This window comes from Perognathus longimembris, chromosome 20 (genome assembly GCF_023159225.1).
Source record: "Perognathus longimembris pacificus isolate PPM17 chromosome 20, ASM2315922v1, whole genome shotgun sequence".
NCBI classification, from domain to species: Eukaryota; Metazoa; Chordata; class Mammalia; order Rodentia; family Heteromyidae; genus Perognathus; species Perognathus longimembris.
The window spans coordinates 39994585-40008794 of NC_063180.1; the positions used below are offsets into that span (position 1 = coordinate 39994585).

A 14210-nucleotide genomic window follows, 5' to 3' on the forward strand; every position below is an offset into this window, starting at 1 on the left:
CTATAGAGATTCGACCATTTTTTTTTGCTTTTGTTTGTTTTTTTTTTCCTCTTGCTGGTCCTGCCTAGGTGCTTGCTGTCCCTCATCTTTTTTGCTCAAGGTTAGCACTCTATGCTTGAGCTATAGCTCCAGTTCAGCTTTTTGGTGGTTAATAGGAGATGAGATTCTCGCTGAGTATCCTCCTCAGGATGGTTTCAAATCGAGATCCTCAAATCTCAGTCTTCTTAGTGGGTAGGCAAGTCTTCTCCCCTTTATCCCAGTTTTTTTTTTTTTTTTGTGGTGCTTGATCTCAGTGCCTGAGCACTATGAGCTTTTTTGCTCAAGGCTAGTGCTCTACCATTTTGAGCCACAGTGAGTGATTAATTGGAGATAAGACTCTCATGTGGTATTTTCTTCCTCGAATAGCTTCAAACCAAGATCCTCAGATCTCAGTAGCTAGGATTACAGGCAAGAGTCACCGGCACCCTGCTCAGGTTTTGTTGTGTTTTTGTTTCTTTTTTTGAAGATAGAACAAGTTTGTTTGAGAATGAAAGGGAGGCTGCAAAGGGGAAATAAAGAGTGGTTCCAACAGGGAGTCCAATGTAACGCTCACAGAGGGTAGTTTTTTCAGTATAGGGCCCTTCCCTATGTCTTTAGGCTTTTCACTGATTTCTTGAGGGCTTGTGTATGTGTGCCCAAGATCTCTTGATTTGTAGAGCACCCATTCCGTTATTGGAAGAAATTCCATGATAGGCCACAAGTTATCTAACACATGTTTTGTCTGCCAGTTTTTATCTCTCTTTACTTAACAGTTTCTTTTTCTTTTCCTTAAGTTCCCCTCTTGGATGGAAACCCTAAGTGCTGTTAGAAAATAGGGGTGATTTCTGCTCTTGCTACTTCCTCCTGACAAGAGGACAAAGTGGGGTAGGGAAGTCTGGGATCCTTTGGCAAGGGCCTTTTGGGAGGATGATGTGCATTCCAGTGTTTCTGTGGTAGCTTCCTTTGCTTATTGTATTGGAGTTGAAACCAGGGTGCCTTATGTTTGCTAGGTAAACACTCTTATCACTTGTACTATTCCCCTAATTTTTCTGTTTGTTTCTGTATCCTATCTTGAGGGTGACAGCTTATAGGTTAAGATTATTGTGATTAGTAAGATTTACTAATTCATTGTTAGTTCTTGTATAGTTATTAGAATGAGAAAAGGGCTATACATTCCTAAGCAACAGTTATATTGGTGGTTCTTAGATTTTTATGTGCATCTGAGTAACCTGGATGGCTTGTTATTACATTTTGCCGAGTCTAAATCTTAGTATAAGACCAATCTCAATGAGGCTTTAGTAGATAGAAATTGCATAGTCTGATAAAGGAAGGAGGACTACTACTTAACATAAATAATATGGGGCTTCCTAGTACATGGTGACAGAGTAGATTTGGACTTGTTATCTTGACAGCTGGGTTTCTTGTTCTACTGCAGTAGTTAAATGGTGGGTGAGAACCTTTGATAACCTATATGCTTCCCCTGAAAGTGGCAGGCTGGATCAAGTGTCTTGATCAGTGATTACTATGATGATAAGTCTACTGGGTGTACAGGAAGCAGTAGTAAAATTATTGACTCCTAGTTCAGCCACAGAAGGTTCAATGAAATTAGTGCTATAGCCTCGCCACTGAGGCTTACAAATGGGACTCTTGAAGTGGGGAGAGTGTGAGCAAATATTGACAAGAGCATTTCCTAATCTCAGGTTCTGATGTCTGCCCTTGATGCATCCCAGGGCAACATTGTTTGCATCCAAGTGAGCTGGGAGTAGTGGAGTGTAGAGGTCACTGTGAGCCTATCATCCCAGTTATAGACTGCAGCTCTCATTAATCTTAGAATGCTTTGGCTTTTTCAGGTATAAAAACATGAAGATGGTTCCAGCTAGGCAGGTACAAACTCCTTTGCTGTACCTCCAGCACTGCAAATGATGACATGATTACATGATTTCATCTTATTTGGTATGAACTACAGGGAATAAAAAACCTTGAGCCTTTAGAGAAACAATATAAGTTAGCATTCTTCTTCAATAAACTCAATCTTGTACCTTGGTAAATATTTTTTGAAGGAAAAAGAATGGGAAAAGCATCTCTTGGATTTTGTTATAACTGTTTTGTCTCACAGGTATGGAGAGTTGATTTTCAAATTGGCCGATGATCTTGTTCCCAGACAGAAGACTTACAGAATAAGAAGTTACTCATATTTAAGAAAGTGGTAATATTGAACTTGCTTTGTATAGGTATGGACAACATAATGAAATGTCTTCCTATATACTCTACTGGTATATATGAATATGACCAGTGAATATTGAAAGTTGTCCTTATTCATGAAGGAAAAAGCTTATTATCATCTAGTAATGAATCAGCTATATCCTAGTTTCAAATTCAACTAAATTTGACTAAATTCTAGTATTATTATTTTCCTAACAGTGAATAAACTACCAATTCCAAATTTAAATTCCACTAAATTTGATAAAATTCAAACAATTTAAATTAAAGTTTAGGTTAAAATGATAAAATTTTCAAAAATCAATAAATTTCTGAGAATTTATTCAAATATACTATGTGCTTGTATTTATTTAATCCATATAATGTTTTCTTTAAAATTTTTCCATTAACAGCTGGACGCTGGTGACTCCTATCTGTAATCCTAGCTACTCAGGAGGCTGAGATGTGAGGATTATGGTTCAAAGCCAGCCTAAGCAGGAAAGTCTGTGAGACTCTTATTTCCAATTTACTACAAAAGGCCAGAAGGGGAGTTGTTGCTCAAGAGATAGAGCATTCACCTTGAGCAAAAGCTCCAGGATAGTCAGTACTTAACCCTGGAGTTGAATCTCAAGGACTGGCACCATTTTTTTTGGTATTAACATTCTTGTTAGTATGTTTTATATACTTAGGGAGTACTTTATGATTAACTTGATACGTGTATAAATAATAATACATGTATGAATATTTAGTTCATCAGGACAATAACATTTCATTATCTAACATTTGTAATGTCTTTATTTTGGAAGACAGGTATACACTAGCCATTGTGCGTACCCCATAGCTGGGATAATAGGTATTTGCCACACCTTTCAGCCACTGGTTGACATAGAGTCTCATAAAGTTTTATGCCCAGACCCATTTCAACTATGATTCTCTGATCTTTATATGCCAAGAAGCTAGGGTTATAGGCTTGAGTCACTGTGCCCAGCTTGTACTTAACGTAGTATACACTGGTTACCTTCATGTGCCACAAATGACAGAGGTTTATGTTTTTGCAATATATTATTGTATGTTTTTATCCTTCAATCTTTCTCAGTATCTTAATCTTTCAGCATCTCAGTTGATCCTGGCTATTTTGAATATTGCTGCAGTAAACATAACTGGGAGTATGGATTTAATGTACTTTATTTTGATTGCCTATGAGTATACTAGTTTCTAAAGGTAATTCTCTGTGGTTATACATTTATTATTTTAAGACTGTACTTACATAGAATCTTTGTGAAATTTGCCTTATAATTAGTAGTTGTCTAGTTATGGAAATGATGAAGGATATTAATATACTCAGGTCAAGTCAATTATTACCTCTAATAGAACAGCTGAAAAAGAAACCCAAGCATCAAATAAAGAGACTGAACACTCAGACTGTTATAGCTCTGCTTCTCCAGCCAAAGGCCTTGTCATCTAAAATGAATTTGTAAACTTTGGACTTGATTCCCTTGCTTGTAGGTTTAGGTTCTTTCACTTATTCTTCTACATATTAACTTATGAGAAGATACTATAACCTTTATCTGGTTTTCTTCATAAATGTGCAATCAGCAAATTTCAAGAATGTGAGATTTCAAGAGGTGAGATGTGTGCCTAGCTATGTGAAACTCTGAATTCAAACCCCATAACACCTAAATCAAAGGAAAGAACAGCAACAGTAAAAACCAGAAGTAGACCATGATGATGTAATGTTTATAGAGTATCTTCTGCAGTATCAAAATCTGGAAAAGCCCACTTTTGGAGACTGCATTCATGTTTTGTTACATCACTTCAGTTTCATCCTTGTGGAAAAAGAAACTGGCAAGGATAATTTTGGTAGTTTTGTAAGTATAACACAGATAAGCTGGAGATACATTTCAAATGACTGCCTCAGCATCAATTTAATTACTAATTCTTTTGGAGATTTCAGAACTATTTAAAATCTGTACTGCTGTGCAAGTATGCACTCACCCCAGGATATAGAGCTCTTACTGAAAGCTGTTGCCACTTCTCTAACTTCGAAGTATTTTCTATTCATTTTCCTGCTCTTCTAAAATGAGAGATACTTTCACTGAAGATTTATCTCAAAAATGCTATTTGAAACATAGCTTGGCAAGTGCATAAAGACTTACTACTGAATTGAAGTTATTTTGATTATGTAAGACTTGAAGTATTTGAGTTAGTCTGCATAAAGTCAAGTGGACAACTGAATTGTAGAAATCTATGTGGACAGAAAGAGAAGGAAAATACTTGTGGTATTTACTTAGAAACCTACTAGCAAAAAGACCATTTGACAAGAAAAGCTTTTCTTTTTTTTTTTAGTCATGGAGCTTGAACTTTTGACCTATTCACTGCCCCTGAGCTCTTCAGCTCAAGGCTAGTGCTCTACCATTTGAGCCACAGCCCCACTTCCGGGTTTCTGGTGGTTAATTGGAGATTGGAGACTCATGGACTTTCCAGCCTCCTGAGTAGTTAGGATTACAGGCATGAGCCACCGGCACACGACACAAAAGCCTTTTTTTTTTCTTTTAGTTGAATACTTATCTTTATAAAATTTACAATGAATTCTCATTTATATGTATTTATTTGGAATAATATGCAACAAATAATTTTATTTTCTTCTGAAAATAGAATTATCTTGGGAAACATCTATAAATCTTGAAATATTGGTAACTTTTGTTGACATGCTTAATTTAAGAAACCTATTTAAATATCTGAGGAAATAGTGTTTTCATAAAGGTGTTCGAAAATTAACATGGGAGTTTTTCATTGAATCTTGGAAGAATCTAAATGAAATAGATACTTTAATTGTATTTTGTTTTCAGTGTCTTAATGTTTCTTGAAATTTTATTGGTAAGAAACAAATGCCTAGGTATTTGACATGCATCTATTATGTTTCTTAAATGGTTGCTAAAATATAAGTGATAGTTTTCTAGAACATTTCTAAAGTGATGCCTAGAGAAAATTGTCTTATATTATAGAAAGCAATTTAATTCTGGTCTTCTTTTGGAGTAGATAAGGGCAGTAGAAAACAATGCAGATATTGCTAATGTTCTATGTTAAGATATGGATGAAGTAGCCAAATACAATTGCTTTTGATTTTTTAATGTGGAAATTGGTAATGATGAGCTTGCTAAATACATAGATGTTTTAATGCATCATTAAGATTAGAAGCCCAGAATCATACATATTAAAAACACTTTCTTGAGATTATTACTATGGGTTTCTTTTCCTGGGGTCCTTTTCTCAATTGTTACTTATGCAGTGGGATTTTTAAGGGTGGTAGTTGTATGTTTGTCATAGATCTTTATGATAGATTTCCATGGTGAAATTATTGAAGACATAATTTATGAACAATAAATAACCTTCAAGATTGAGTGGGCATTTCTATTCTTCATTATATAATGGACCAAAAGAATGTATTATTGATAGATGGCTGATACTTTGCATTCAATGGGTGATTAAATTTCTCAAATGTGATTCTCTGGAATGGCTCAGAGGAATTTCTAACTTGTCCTGTATTAGGCAAAATTAAGCTGTGGACATAGGAAATAACAGGCTAGATTTGGAATACTGGGCCTTGAGGGACTGGTCTCCCAAAGACAATTTTACATGGTTTTACTTATGAGGTTATTGAGGATTTACATATTTCATGTATTATCCAGTGTGAAGGTGGACTGTATTTGCCATTGGGAAATTGAATTGCCACTCAAGGATTCTGCAAGTTATCTCACATAAACTTTTTAATAATGATGGATATATTATATAAAAACACATATGTAATACTTTGCTATAAATATTATGAGGTTAAATATTTTCATATCAAATTTGCTATATATGCAAACACAGTTGTAAATAACTAAAATTGTTAAGATGGAACCACTATAGTTTGCAAATAGAAATGAATGGGAAATTTAGTTTTTTTGGTTAATAGATCAGTGGTCTCACCTTTTATGTTGTGTAGTGTGTGTCATAGGAAATGTTATAAGGAGGAATAGTGTGTTAGTGCTACTCCGACAGATACAATAACATGGAAATGTCATTGGAAAACTTCTGCTGAGATTTCCTATGGCTTTCAGATGTGTTTAAACAAATAGGAGTTTTCTGTAGGATCCTAAAAATCTCCGTGATGTCAATTTGCTCTAGTAAGACACATTTCTATATGTCAGTGATATTTGACTTCAAATGATAATGAATCATTTTTGTTTAGAGGATGTTTGCAGTGGCATGTCAAGCCTATGATCATGGGCTGGTTATTGGGACATTTTATTTGTAGAACCTACTGATTTTAAAGCATAGCTATGATATATTAATTTCTCAAAATAAGCACAGTGAATATTATGTTGGATCCCCAATCTTTTTTAAAGCAACTGTGTGTAAGTAATTGAGTAGCTTATGGGAAATTTTGTTACATGAGTATAAAGTAAGCATAAAGTATAATTGCAGTGCTTTAAAATTTAGGCCTGGATTTATATAGATGGCTTACCTACTTAGCCTATGTATATAGATGTATATGCACTCAAAAATATATCCTGTGTTTACAAAAGATAACATTAATTTATAAGAACATTTTTGAGTTGCTGAAGGCTATTTTATGATTATTTAAGTATATAATAATGCAGGCAAATGTTATTTTCTGATTTATAATATTTGCACACAGATTATTATTTATATCTTAGGAATAACTGATTGAAACGTTAATTTGATGTGCTGGGAATGCTAGATCGTGCTTATTTGGCTGACATGGGAGTATATTACAATATTTGTATGTATAAATTTCATTTTGGAAGATCCTTTGGATTTGCAAATCTTTTCTGTCATATTTTACAGGCAAGGATTCTGTCAATGAAGCTTTCATGTGTCTATTGTCAGTCATATTTTTGGAGATATATTTTCTTGGAATAGTAATGGATAAAAGCAGTGCTTTTCTATGATGTAAGCATCTTAGTGAGTTCGATTTAAAGAGTGGGTTTTGTTAGTTTATTTGCTTCATTTTTGGTTGTGGGGCGGATTGTAAAGTTACTTACCAGAGTACACAGAACACTAAACTAACATATTTGCAAAAAGTGTAAATTTATATTTCTCCAATGTAATGACTATCTTGTCATTGAACATGCTACCTGTGTTTATTCAGTTGTTAAGTGGTTTTCTGTAAATCATATGATGGCTATATGGGTAATAAACAAGTTTCTTATGTAACCAGCTTCCAGGATTTGTAGAAATACTTTCTTGACACACTATTTTAATATTACACTATAGTTAAACTGTCCCTTATGTATAGAAGTATTAACCCCTGTGATTTATTTTTCATTTAAAATGTATGAGGAAGTTAATCTTCTAGTATGACACCTGTACATATACTATCTTTGTATATGTGTGAAAAATTCTGTTTTGTCAATATGTTGAAGAGCATTTCATATGTTTAGAAGCTTTAGAATTGACTAGAATTTTTAGGGTATTTAGTCAATTGATATGTTCTATCTTCCTTACTCAGGGAGAAACTTTGATTTACATATAGTAGTATAAGCATTTGCTTATGTTTTTACATGTGTAAAATATTTTTTGGTGGGGAGGAATGTGGACAAATTGTTAGGTATTTAGCCTTATAGCTTCCATTCATAATCTTCTTGAATCATTTCTGTTTTTGTTTTGTAGAGACGGTGTCTATACATATTTTATTTATTTATTTATTTTATTTTTTTTTTGGCCACTCCTGGGCCTTGGACTCAGGGCCTGAGCACTGTCCCTGGCTTCTTCCCGCTCAAGGCTAGCACTCTGCCACTTGAGCCACAGCGCCGCTTCTGGCCGTTTTCTGTATATGTGGTTCTGGGGAATCGAACCTAGGGCCTCGTGTATCCGAGGCAGGCACTCTTGCCACTAGGCTATATCCCCAGCCCTATACATATTTTATTTAACATCACTTGTTAAATCAGTTGAAACGAGAATGATTTTAAGAGTATAGGTGGGTTGAGCTCACTTTAAGACACATTCGTAGATATTTCTCAGTAGGATCTCACATTTTTAAGTATACCTGGATTGTTTACAAACAGAAGGTTAGAAAAATGTTTTTTTCTCCTACCTTTTTATTTATTAGACTTTTTTAGTTTTTATTTATTAGACCTTCGTGGCTTTATTGCATTGGTGCGATTGTGAAAGATAAAATGCACATTTCACTAACAATTATTTAATTTACATGGCATTTGTATATAAACTTTCATAGTATTAGAGTTGCCGAGTGCTGGTGGCTCTTGCCTGTTATCCTAGCTAATAATGAGGGTAATATCTGAGATTTGTGGTTTGAAACCAGCCCAGCAGAAATAGACTCTCATCTTCAGTTAACCAGTAAAAAGTTAGAAGTGGTTCAAGTGGCAGAGCACTAACCTTGAGCAAAAATCTCATGGACAATGCACATATCCTGAGTTCAAATCCCAGGACTGGCACACAATAAAAGAAACAATAGGTTTGCTATAGTTTAAGTGTAAAGAAATATGTTCGTAAAAGACATGCAATTATATTTCCTTCCTAGACACTAAGACTCATGATATATTTCATTTTTCTTGAAGTATCTACAGTCTCTAAATGTTCTCTAAATCACGTTGTTTTATGTTCATCTATTTCTTGGCAAAAACTAATATAACTTTGTAAATAATGGAATAATTCGTTCTTAAAATTTATACACAAATTTTTGTAAATATATATGTATATTTTTAATATTGTCTTTTGCAATTAAGGTGGCACTTAATACATCATTCATAAGTACGCTCATGAAGCTATACAAAATTTATATTCTGGATGATAGAGAAGAAATCATAAGACAATGAACATTTACCTCATTTCCATATAATAGTTGGCCATTTTACCAAGTAAGAATTGTATACTCAGAAGAAATTAAACTAAAATGACAGGTACATTTATAGAACATTTGGCCTTTATATATTTTCCAACTTTCTAAGATATTTCTTTATTGTCTTCAATACTGTAAGCTTTTAAAATATAAATCATTATGTTATGAGATTTTGTACTACCTCTTTGGAACAATACAAAATTCTGTATGTGTTCCCTTGGTTGCATGACAATATTCAAGACAACTTTGTAAATAATAGTGAAATACAAAAGTTTAAATTTTGACATCTAGTTTTTCTAGATGGTACAGAGTCTCACAGAGTATAATTTTATAAATAACTCATTGTTAAATTTCATTGTTTTGTTGTTTTTTTAAAAAATAAATTACATGTGCTTGTGTGTTCATGCAAATTTATGTATCTTATCTGTTTATTGGATTTTCAGGAAAAGGAACAGTTTTTAAAGGAAGATGTTTTCAAGTTTGCATTCTCGTCCAAAGCAAAGGATTATATTTTAACCATAGCTTAGTGTAGAATACGTTTTATCATATATTTAAAGCCATAATCATGATTTGGTAATTTTATCGATGATATAGTATTATATATATATATAGTCTTATAATCATTGTAGGAAATATTTTTTAAGAAACACTTTGTTCTACCTCTTTGAATTAATATCATATATATTTGCCTGCATGACAACATTCAAGACAAGTTTGTAAATAATACAATATTTTTTTAAAAATTAGTTTTTCCAGATGCATAGAATTTTAAAGCATAAATTCGTAACTTTTCCATTGTCGAAAGTCATAGTTAAGGATGGGTGCTGGTGGTTTACACCTGTAATCCTAGCTTCTCAGAAGGCTTAGATCTGAGGATTGTGGTTTGAAACCACCCCAGGCAGGAAAGACCAGAATTTTATCTCCAGTTAACCACCAAAATTCAGAAGTGGGGTTGTAGCTCAAGTGGTAGAGCACTAGCCTTGAACAAAAAAGTTTAGGGACAGCACTCAGGCCTTGAGTTCAATCTCAGGACTGGCACAAAAAATATACTGAAGATGAATCTTGCAAATGCTTTTTACAAAACAGTAGTAATTAGTGATTTTTGTCTTATCCCTCTGGTGTTTTATGTTGGATTTTGGGGGGAATTTGTTTAGATATGCTATTTGGTTAAATTTCTCATAATAAAAATAACTATTAAAGAACCAAAAGTCATAAAATGTATTTTTATATTTAGAAATAAATAAGCTATGTAAAAGGAGTTACAGAGTTAGAGTTAGATCCCTAAAATATTGTTATTTTTGCTGTGCTTTATTAACTGCTGCTAAAATCATTGTTACTTGAGAATGCTAGAGTTATCCTTTGCACACTTGTTTACCACAATCCTAATACAGATGCCTTCCACATAGCTGGTATTTTAAGTGTATGCCACCATCCATAGCTTGTTCAGTTGATATCTAGTTCATTTAGCTATTTATTTGGAACGGTTTATATTTCATAGAAATACTCTTGATTTTCTTCTCAGAATCTTGAGTAGGTGAGTAGGCTCTACTTTGCCAGCATTTGTGTTTTATTTCTAAGCTTGCAGATATTTAAAGTAGAAAAACTTCTTTAAAAGTTTCTGTCTTGTATTGATCAGTGTATAAAATAAAATATTTAATCAGAAATTTACCTAAGATAATCTAATTGAGAGTATATAATATAAAGTATCCAAAATGTTATAATTGCCTAATAGGGTTTTACCCATTATGGATCTCAAAAGAAGAAAATTTTGTTACTTGGATATAAAAATACGAAAATAACTGAATTACTCACCATTGGTTAGAAGCTGCTTAAAGATTATAGCTTATTTATTTTTGTATGCTCATGAATGTAATTCGTACCTGAAATATTCCAACATGAAAATGCATTCTATAGAATTTTCAATGAGTACAATGAATTGACTTTCTGTTACAGAAATATGAATATTACTTGAGGTTTTCTAAGTGAAATGTTTTGAGTTACAAAGTGTTATACATGAGTAATGACATTTTCATAGTTATATCACTGCTACAACATGGGTCCTTTCATAGTTCCGTTTGAAGTTGTGAACAAATGTGGTAAAAAGTAAAACATTGCATCCTTGTAAATTGTTACATGACAAAATCTAGAAGGAATGAATGGTTTATGTGATAATATTGTTTGGAAAAAATATATGGATTTTTGTGTTTCATGTAGAGATGAGATTAGAAAGACTACTTCTGTCTGCATTTGAATTTTTATAAAAGCACTTACAAATGAACACTTAAACATGGAAATGTGAAAGAGACAATAAGTTTGTGCTTGTTTATATCCTTGCCTGCAACACCGTGGGAACATTTGGTTGTGTTATCCAAATTTATATTCCTAGCAGCTTTTATGAAAGATTTTGTGAAGAGCATTCAACATAGAAACTTGCATCAAAACTTTACAGAGGAGAAAAGAGTGTTGATTACTCCAAGAAAGGAAGGAGATAATGAAATTTCAGGTAGGAGAAAACAGTTGTATTTTTTGTTAGTAAAACATTAATATGTTAAAAAAATCTATGGAAATTTTTAATCTTTATAGTAGCATAGACATATGTGTCTACTAAGTAGACAAGTTGTTGGTAGTATCTTATTTGGGACAAGTTGAAAGTGCTCTATTTTATTTATATCTGTGTGGGTATGGGTTTGTTTGTATGAGTGTGGGAATGTTTTGATCTGTGGATTATACTTAGGACCTTATATATGCTAAAAAACATGCTGTACTACTAGGCTTTATCCCCTGTTCGCTTAAATAATTTGCTAAAGACTAATGCTCTACCACTTGAGCCACAGCCCTGTTTCTGGCTTTTACTGAGTAGTTTATTGGAGATAAGATCCTCACAGGGTTTCCTGCTGGGGCTGACTTCGAACCTGGACTCTCAGATCTCAGCCTCCTGAGTAACTAGAATTACCTGCGGAGCCACCAGTGTCTATCTTGTTTGCTGCCTTTTTTGGCTAAACTTCTGCTTCACAGATTTTAAGTAGTTGTCAAGGATTGTATAAATTAAAAAAAATCAACAGGGAAAATATTTAAATAGATTCAGTGTTTGTGCTGAATATTGTCACCGAAAAATTTTTCAGTGGATTTCAAACAAATTATGGCCTGGGGTTATAACTTGATGACAATGCACTTTGTATAGATGTGTGAGGCCCAGGATGCAATCCTTAATGCATACATATTTTTTAAACCCAAATTAAAAAATAACTGAAAATTTGAAAGTTATATGCACAGTCACATTTGCTGGTTTACCTATCTTGCTGGGACATTTTTATGCCTGACCAACCTAAGGATATCTGAATTTATTTATATTTGGTTTACATCCATCTCCTGCTATATTGTGTTTTTTAGGTGACCATAATGAAAGCCATATTTGAAGGTAACTTGAGTGCAGCTGATAAAATCATCAGGAATACTCCTGTTGAGTACCTTTATAATTTACATGTCTTCACTATCAACCATAGGTAAGATGTTTCTGGGTGTTGGAGGCATGGCCAGTTGGTAGAATGGTAGCCAGTGAGTAAAAGTATCAGGTACTGGGTTCAAATCCTGATCTTGGTCCAAAAATAAGTTTCTCTTCCTGTTTTGGGGTCATACTCAGTAAGAGGAATTTAACGTTGGTGCAAATGTTGATGCAAATGTTGAGTTGGGCCACTTTGAAATTTTCTGGCATACAGAAGAATTAAGTAATGGACTTTTTGAAGTTCTGGGTATAGTACCAAGATCCTCAAATAGAACAATCTTTGCTTTACCACTGAGGTCCTTTTCTTGCCCTGAATTAATCTGCATATAATCTCTGCATATATGAACGCTCTGGAGGGGAGCAATATGAAAATAATGGACAAATTATTCAATAGCAAATATTTGTCAAGAAAGTTGTAAAATTAGGAACACTGCCTGATACCTTTATTGGTAGAAAATTCCAAAACAGATTTTTTAAATAGTATTTCAAATATTATACATTTTACTCATCGGCATTTTTTTTTCTGTTTTCCTTACTTTCTCTTTAGGTAATCACTGAAAGGGAACTTAGGCCATTTTTTTTCTACTAATTGCTTCACCAAAATTTTTTTAAAAGGGTTTTCATAATGCTCAGGGAGTTCTTACTTAATATGTGTGGCAAAGGATGGTCCTTGCTGATCAAAAACCTGGACTCAGAAAGCTCATTTTGGAAAGAGACCTAAAGGATGCCTTTGAAGGAAATACTGTTAGTGATAGTTGTTGTTAAACTAAATCTTAATACCTGGGTTTATGGAGACATTAGTTCACAGATGACTTCAGTGTGGTGGAATCAACAGTGCATATATACGTTTGAAGTAATAAAATGCATGTCTTATAGTTATTGATGAATGATTTTGAAACTGATTTTCAGAATTATTTTTTTAAGAGTTGAAAGGACAGAATTTATTTGAATTTTTATCCCGTTTGTTAACTATGTAGTTGTTCTTAAAAAGACTTAATTTTTTTTTTTATTCTTTTGTGTGTGTTGCTGGGGCTTGAACTCAGGGCTTACGCGCTGTCCCTAAGCTTTTATAGTGCTCTACCATTTGAGCCACATCTCCCCTTGCAGCTTTTTGGTGGCTAATTGGAGATAAATTCTCATGAACTTTCCTGCCAGGGCTGTCCAGGTTGACTTTGAACTGTGATCCTTCCATCTGTACCTCTGGAGTTGAGAAAGTTACAAGCATCAGCCACCAGCCACCAGCTGCCCACTATATTTTTACTTTTTAAGTGCCTTATTTTCAATTTACAATGTTATTTGCAAAGTATTTTCAAAAATCTCGATTTAAGTAAAATTTCCAATACTTGGATTAAGTTCATAAGATGTTTGAATCAGTTCCCAATTCTGAATTGATAACAGTATATTCTTAATTCCTGGTGATAGAATAGTAGTAGATAGTGCTTTGTTTTGTTAATGCTAAGCTAAATTACTCATTGCTTATTAGTCTTTTATGTTACTTTATTTTCTGTTTTCATTTTCCTTGTAGTAATTATCTTTATTACTTAGTCCTAGGAGGTTATTTGTGATTGTGTAATCATTTCTTAAGAATTGCAAATGAAATATGTGTTCTTTTTTTACTTTTGT

General features: G+C 33.4%; 1 long non-coding RNA gene across 2 annotated transcripts; it reads left to right on the top strand.

Annotated features, from left to right (window-relative positions):
• Positions 1-7071: 7071 nt before the first annotated feature.
• On the top strand, positions 7072-13607 carry LOC125368469. 2 transcript variants are annotated; one of them, XR_007214237.1, is made up of 5 exons: positions 7072-7176; positions 8973-9146; positions 11300-11588; positions 12476-12588; positions 13135-13607. It is a non-coding gene; the product is annotated as an uncharacterized LOC125368469 (long non-coding RNA). The 2 variants fall into 2 exon arrangements; XR_007214236.1 differs by lacking the exon at positions 7072-7176 and having other exon boundaries at positions 8632-9146.
• The last annotated feature ends 603 nt before the right edge of the window (positions 13608-14210 follow it).